This window comes from Rana temporaria, chromosome 13 (assembly GCF_905171775.1).
Source record: "Rana temporaria chromosome 13, aRanTem1.1, whole genome shotgun sequence".
NCBI lineage: Eukaryota > Metazoa > Chordata > Amphibia > Anura > Ranidae > Rana > Rana temporaria.
In genome coordinates, this window is record NC_053501.1 from 85,700,150 (window position 1) to 85,708,162 (window position 8,013).

The 8,013-nt window shown below is 46.9% G+C and overlaps 1 long non-coding RNA gene across 1 annotated transcript; it reads left to right on the plus strand.

The window, feature by feature from the left end:
• The first annotated feature begins 3,089 nt into the window (after positions 1-3,089).
• On the plus strand, positions 3,090-3,583 carry LOC120920908. Its single transcript, XR_005744804.1, has 2 exons — positions 3,090-3,127; positions 3,370-3,583. It is a non-coding gene; the product is annotated as an uncharacterized LOC120920908 (long non-coding RNA).
• The last annotated feature ends 4,430 nt before the right edge of the window (positions 3,584-8,013 follow it).

Consider the following 8,013-nt stretch of genomic DNA (forward strand, 5'->3'; position numbering starts at 1 on the left):
CCTCGCTCAGGCCATTAGACATAACACCGACATACGGGGGTATCCTGGGAAAGACTCGGAGTTCAAGATCAGTTTATATGCAGACGATGCACTAGTATTCCTCACAGAACCCCTCCTCTCTATCCCTGTGCTGTTAAATACCCTGAATACATTTTTATGCGGTTTCAAGCCTTAAAATTAACCCTGCTAAGTGCTCAGCCCTCTCACTAAACCTACCTCCTAATCTACTGGCTAGTTTAGGCAGTAATTTCCCATTTATTTGGTGCCATGACTCCCTAAAATATTTGGGAGTCAATATCACCTCTACATATACACAACTATACAAAGCCAACTACCCCCCTATCATTACACGTATTAATCACATCATGAACTCTTGGTCCTCCCACCACATTTATTTTCTGGGCAGAGTCTGTGCTATCAAAATGAGCATAATTCCTAAACTTTTATACTACTTTCGCTCTCTCCCCATTTTAGTCCCCAAAACCAAGATTGAGGGTATTCAAAGATCAATCAACAAATTTATTTGGGAGGGTAAAAAACCCAGATATAGCTATGCACTCTTACACAGACCCCAATCGAAAGGTGGCCTGGGTCTACCTAACCTCTGGCATTACTATCTAGCCACAAAGCTCTCCCAAATATCACAATGGTTCTCCCCCATGCAAAACATTCCCTGGAAGAGGTTTGAAACCACCTCTATCCTTCCGTACCACCTTCAGGGCATACTTTGGTCACAGGGTGTTCTCTACAGGAAACTCTCCAAAATTAATCTAGTAGTGGCACATCTCTTTCAACTTTGGGCGAAGATCAATAACAGCTACCTTCTCTCCTCCCCTATATCCCCTCTTACCTCATTCTTAGGTGACATTAGATTCAATCTGGCATTCACCAACAAAAGTCACTTCTCACTATGGATAGATAATAACCTAACTACACTTTCCTCACTACAATCTAAATGGGAATTTAAAACTTTCGAGAGGATTCAGAGAGACCACAACCTCCCCTACTCGGAGATAGAAAACTATAGACTCATAAGGTCTTTTTATGCAGATCATTTCTCACTGTCCACCCATCCTACCAAATCCTTGTTTGAGAGGATATGCCTCTCTTCCTCACGGGACAGAGGGATGATCTCTCTTCTATATAGTTATCTCAACAACCTTAACATGGAGGAGAAATCCTCACAGATGCTGCATTGGGAAGCGGAACTAGGTGTCACACTCCCCTCGGAAACTTGGTACTCCATGGCAGAAAATCTCCGTAAGTGCAATAAGGCTATCTCCTTTAGAGAAACACCAATTAAAATATTTTCCAGGTGGTACCTCACACCCTATAAATTGCATTCCTTCTATACAACTATCTCCCCAAATTGCTTCAGAGGTTGCCCTGAACAGGGCACTATGCTACACACCTTCTGGGGCTGCCCACTCCTCACGCAAATTTGGAAAACAGCAGCAACAAAATTTGAGGCAACATCGGGCTATAAAGTCTCCTTCACCCCTCAAATCTGCATTCTATATGCTGGTATCCCTGATATTCCCACCCCATTCGTCAGATTACTACATTCACTGTGTAGCTCGGTGCAGTGGATGATTGCACTAAACTGGAGATCCAACAACACCTCTTGGCAACAGGTACTAGATCGGATGGAGACTCTCAAGCTTACGGAAATAGTTTTTCATACCCTTAATGATAGCATGCAACTATATAACTCTAAATGGTCTAGTTGGTCTCTTGATCAGTGACTACACCCTGGGTGGTTTTTCTATCCTTCCAAACCCCCCCCCCTTTTTTTTTTTTTTTTTTTTTTATTAGTTTCTCCCCTCTCTCCCTTGGAATACCAGACCCCTATTAGATAAAATGTACTGAGTCATAGTAGAATGCAATGATTTCTGTCTACCTTATATAAGTGTTATAAGATTATCACACAATGCTGTATATGTTTGATTCTTGCTGATACTTTATTGAACATTGTACTGTCCATATATTTCTTGAAGTATATATACTTATCCACATTTATATTTAAAATAAACTTTGGTAAACAAAAATAATTAGCAGCCGCGACAAAAAGAAAAGAAAAAAGGGGGGGTTGGGGAACACCACAGTCCTGTTTACTGAGGCGACTGAGAGCAAGGCTGACGGAACCCTACTTATATACCCCTAACTAACACTGAATTTTTCCAGAACCAACTGGTACCAGGCCCACAGGCCTAAAAAGTGCAGGAAAAGCACGTGTAGGCCGCGTGATCACCTTGTGCTCACCAAAAAAACGGGAAAAACACGTTTTCCAGCTAACTAGGCCACGTGAGGACCAGCTTACACCTAAAGAGCCCTATTAGGTTCCCAAAAGGGGAACTTAAAACCATCACTACTAATTTTATTAAGTCCTGCCGCTTTCCCATGAGAAAAGGGGGAATTGAAACCTTCTCCCCCTTTTCTATCATTATTCCATCAAGTTAAACCATGGAATTAAAGTGGTGGTGTGGTGGGTTAAAGGGGAAGGGGTGGTATTTTATAACTCAATTACCACTAAATTCCTGTGCTAGGCGTGGGGTTATCATAGTAATCCCGTGTACTCCATCAGGCCCTTTTTTTAACATGAGATCGTCAGAATAATACAAAGGAAACACAAACAGCTCATTTTACCATGGTGGCAGCCCAGCTCACACTCAGTCCCCTGTAGTGCCAGCAAGACCCTTTAATATAACATTATCCCATTGGTTAACTGTCTATATAAATAAATTTGTATTCATATACAATACAGCAGAGTACACAGAATTTGCATACGTTATTAGAAATAATTTTTACATATATGAACATTGTGTTATTATAGGAGCTCCTCTACCATCTGTGCGCCCCAAGCGCACAAGGCGACAGGCCACAGAAGAGGAGGAGGAGGATGAAGAGGAGGAGCAGGAGGAGGATGCACAGGAGGAGCAGGAGGAGGATGCACAGGAGGAGAGGGATGAGGAGCAGCCAGGGCCCTCCCAGTGTTTACCACCCCCAGCTCCTGTTGAGGAGCAAGAGGAGGAGCTGCAACCCCCCCCCCCCCAAACTCCTGGTGAATCGGGTGATGGAGAAGAGGAGCAGGAGGATGAGACGGTTCCTGTGAGCCTCAGTCAGGAGGGTAAATATGTGCACAAAGATTAATAACATTTCAACAATAAGATGTAGATATAAAAATGGACAGCATTTAAAGCGCACCCGTCAGATTTCAGAACAATAATATGGTATTTATGATAGAAGTATATGTGCTAGACACATAACAATTGTATAGACATGATAATGATTGTTTAATAAGCAACATAAATATTTTATTTATTTGGTAACGGTCTTTGAAATCCTAATTCTCTTCTTATATCCTAACAGTTTAAAAAAGATGGAGGAAAAACACAGTCTCATCCAGAGGACCAATGATAAGATCCTCTCAAATCGCCGGAAAATGCGGATCCTAGACCTCCAAAACCAACAGCTGGAGCAACAGCAGAGGAAGAATTTTGACGCGATGGCTGAGCTTCACAAGCTCATGCAAAATTACATTTAATTTTTTTTTCTTTTAATAAAAAATGTTATTCTTTTAAAATGTTTCCTTTCTTATTGAGATTGTTGTGTTGTGTTGAAAAACCTATCTAACTTCACATCTAACACATCAACACATCTAACTTCATAATAACCAAAAACATTTTATAATATTATTTTATTTAAAACAAACCTAAGACAAACTTAAAGACACAGACACTACTAACACAAACTAAACTGTTGAAAAATGTATATAACAAAAGCTACAATATATATATATATATATATATATATATATATATATATATATATATATATATAGATATAGATATAGATATATATATATATATATATATATATATATATATAGATATATATATATATATATATATATATAGATATATATATATATATATATATATATATAGATATATATATATATATAGATATAGAGAGAGCGAGAGAGAGAGTGCAGATTTGCTCTTGCAGACAGGATAATGGTTGCAGTATAAAGGCCGCAAACCAGGGTTTAACATAAAGTTCAGTGTTTTAGTCACACTTACTGTTACGATCCGGTCTGGTAGCTTGTAGCGGAGGCTGTTGGTGGATCCGCTGTGCCAGAGAGGTCATGAAGCATTACTCAGCATGAAGGCAGCAGCAGTAGTATTAAAATATAATGTAATTATCACACAGGCAACATTTACAAGCAGTAGTGGTAATAGTACTAGATAGCATCTAAACACTTGGGCAAGACTTGACAGCAGCAGTAGTGGTAATAGTAGTATATAGTGGCAAATAACTCGTGACATAGGTGTCGTGAGCAGCAGCAGTAGTAGTAGTAATAGTAGACAATATAGTGTCAAATCACTCGGGCAAGAGGTGCCATGATGAGCAGCAGCAGTGGTAATAGTAGTATATAGTGGCAAAGAACTTGTGACATAGGTGTCTGAGCAGCAGCAGTAGTAGTAATAGTAGACAATATAGTGTCAAATCACTCGGGCAAGAGGTGCCATGAACAGCAGCAGCAGTGGTAATAGTAGTATATAGTGGCAAATAACTCGTGACATAGGTGTCGTGAGCAGTAGTAGTAATAGTAGACAATATAGTGTCAAATCACTCGGGAAAGAGGTGCCATGAACAGCAGCAGTGGTAAGAGTAATAAAAATGGCAAATCACTCGGGCAAGAGGTGCCATCAGCAGCAGCAGTAGTAATAGAAAGTGGCAAATCTCTAGGACAAAAGGTGACAGCAGCAGTATGAGTAATATATCGGTACATAATCACTCAGCCTTTTGGCATTAGCAGTAGGAGCCCATATGGTGGCAAAATTACAAAAGTTTGAAGTTGCAGTAGCATGGTGATTAAATTTGAAAAGCAGAATGACACAGGCCTTAAGTAGCTGTAGCCTGACTATACCATAGTGCCTCATAATTTAAAAGTTTGATTAACGTTATTTCTATGCTATACGTGACTTTTTAAATTCATGATGAGCAATTACTTTTCAAAATAATGTGGCAGCAGCATCAGGACTCCTTATAGTGGCTTAATGACACAGCATGGAAATATGTATGCCCTTAACACTACCTGCCCACTATGAGTTTCAAAGGTATAAATACATCAGGGAATGAATGACAAGGGACGCTTCAGCGCCCTGAACAGACGGTGGGTGCCAGAAAGTCACCGCCGATCCAGGACTCATTCATCTTGATGAATGTGAGTCTGTCCACGGAGTCTGTGGACAGACGGGTCCTCTTGTCCGTGACCACCCCACCTGCCGCGCTGAATGTCCGCTCAGATAGTACGCTGGAGGGGGGGCAAGACAATAACTCCAGCGCATACTGAGCGAGCTCGAGGCAGGTGTCCAATCTGGCAACCCAGTACTCCATGGGGTCGTCGGTGCTCATACTGTCAGAAGCACCGACGGACCCCATGTAGTCTGCCACCATGTGGGCCAGCCGCTGGTGGTGACTGCTGCTGCTGGTACTGGGTCGCTCAGATTGGAAGAACATCCTCATCTCACCCATTAGGTCCCCTGCTCGGCTGCTGCTGGGTGCAGCCACCTGCTGGGTGAGATGAGGGGGGACAACTGGAGGCCGGGGAGTTGCCTGCTCCAACCGGCTGACTATGCGTGCCTGCAGTTCCTCCATCCGGTGCTGCCTCCGGCTGGCTGGGAGGAACTGCTCCAGTTTCCCCTTGCATCTTGGATCTAAAAGGGTGGCCATCCAAAATTCATCCCTCTCCTTGATAGTCTTAACCCGGGGGTCCCTCCTGAGGCATCTCAGCATGTGGGCAGCCATGGGGAAGAGCACAGCCCGCTGTGACTCCTCATGGCTGCCCGGGTCCATGACGTCTGACTCTTCATGCTGGAGGCGCTGCTGCTCGCGCTCAGAGATGCCCAACCCCCGGACTATCGGTGCCCCCAACACCGGCTCTCCCTCCTGACCAGGCCCTGACTCCAGGACGTCACCAGTAATCTCATCATCATCATCGTCCTGGGCCTGGTCTTGGTGGAGCAGTGTTGCCTCCTCCTGGGCGGTATTCCTTCACCACCCTTCGCTGCTCCCACAACCTCTCCAGCATGTGGAGGGTGGAGTTCCACCGCATCACACTGTCCACAATCAGCCTGTGAAGGGGCAGGCTGTTCCGCTGCAACTTGGACAGGGACGCGGTATCGGTTGGGGAGCGCCTGAAGTGGCTGGCAGTCCTACGTACCCTTAGCACAATGTCACTCAACCCGGGATAGGTGCGCAGGAACTTCTGCACCACAAGGTTGAGGACATGTGCCAGACAGGGCACGTGGGTCAGACTGCCAGCCTGGAGGGCGGAGAGTAGGTTGCTGCCGTTGTCACAGACAACCATACCTGCCTGGAGCCTTCGGGGTGTCAGCCACTTCTGGACCTGAGCCTGAAGTGCGGTCAGCACTTCTTTTCCAGTGTGTCTCCGGTCCCCTAAACTAACGGCCTGACAGCGCACGTGCCCCACACTTGAGTAGCTACGGGGGCGCTTGCTGGGAGGCTCAGCAGCTGCGGAGACAGTGGATTGACGGAGACCAGCAGTTCTCCCCTGGACACCCCGGGGCGGCACCACAAAATCTGATGCCGCCGATCCCTCCCCGGCGCCTCGGTGGGAAACCCAATGGGCCGTGAAGCTGATGTACCGGCCCTGCCCATGCCTGCTGGTCCAGCCATCCATTGTGAGATGCACCCTGTCGCTGACAGCGTGATCCAGCGACAGGGTTACATTCTGCACAATGTGCTGGTGTAGGGCAGGGACACCAGTCCTGGCAAAGAAATGGCGGCTGGGGACACGCCATTGGGGTTGGGCCTGCTCCAACATCTGCCTGAAGGGGTTGCAGTCAACAATGTTGAAGGGAAGCAGATGTTGGGCAATAACCCTTGCCAGGAGCCCATTGAGGCAACACACACGTCGGTCTCCAGGGGGGAAGGGAGTGGTGCGTTCGAAGGCGTCGGACGGCAGTGCAGGACACAGAAGAGAAGGGTGCTGTGGAAGTAGAGGTCTGGCTGCCGGTACCAGTACCTCTACTAGAGGGAGCAGGGGGGCATGACCTGCTGGGAACAGATGAAGCTGTGGCAGGGGCTGCTTTACCCTGCTCACTTGTGGTGGTGGCGCTGCTACCACCACCACGCTTCATCTGGTCATACTCCCGCCAGTGGTTGATTCTCAGGTGCTGGTTCAGAGCTGTGGTACCCACCCGAGCCAAGCACTTCCCTCTCTTCACCCTGGCACGACAGATATGGCAGATGGCTATGATTTGGTTATCTGCTACCAGGGTGAAGTAGGCCCAGACAGGTGACTTCAGCGCCGCCCTCCTGTCAGATGGGGTGACGCTGACTTGCACCTGCTGGGACTCGGTGCGCACAGGTGGAGCTGATTGCTGCTGCTGCTGACACCTCCTGCTGCCATCACCAGTGGAGACCCTGACGCTGGTCTCCCCGGTGACCAGGGTGCCTACCTTCCTCGTCGTCACTGCTGCTGTGAACCGACAAGGCAGGTGGCACCCATGTTGGGTCACCCTCCTCTTCGCCCCCAGATATGTCAGACCCAGGGCTGAAATGTGGTGGTCTGAGGGAAACAGCTGACATGGAGCCGCTAGCCTGGCTCCGCTGTCCCCTCACCGACGCTTGGGTCTGACTAGGTGCGGGTGTTTCCTGCACAAAAACACCAGCACCACTTGGAAGGGATGTCTCTGGGATACTGACAGCAGGTACCCCATCCTCCTCCTCCATCATCCCTTCAAAAAGGTCCTGACCATCAGGACAGAACTGGATGTCAGCCTGATGCAGGGCCTCCCCCAAGATATCCCTCTCACTGTCGCTGTCAAACAGTAAGAGGCTGGACTCTTGGGGGCTGGGGGTGGGTACTAAAGGCACCGGTGTACTGGTGGTGCTACTGGGAGTCGGGACTGACGACTCGTGGCACTGCTGTGCCCCATATACTCCACCACTACTGGAGCCTGAGGAGGCAATATCGGGCGG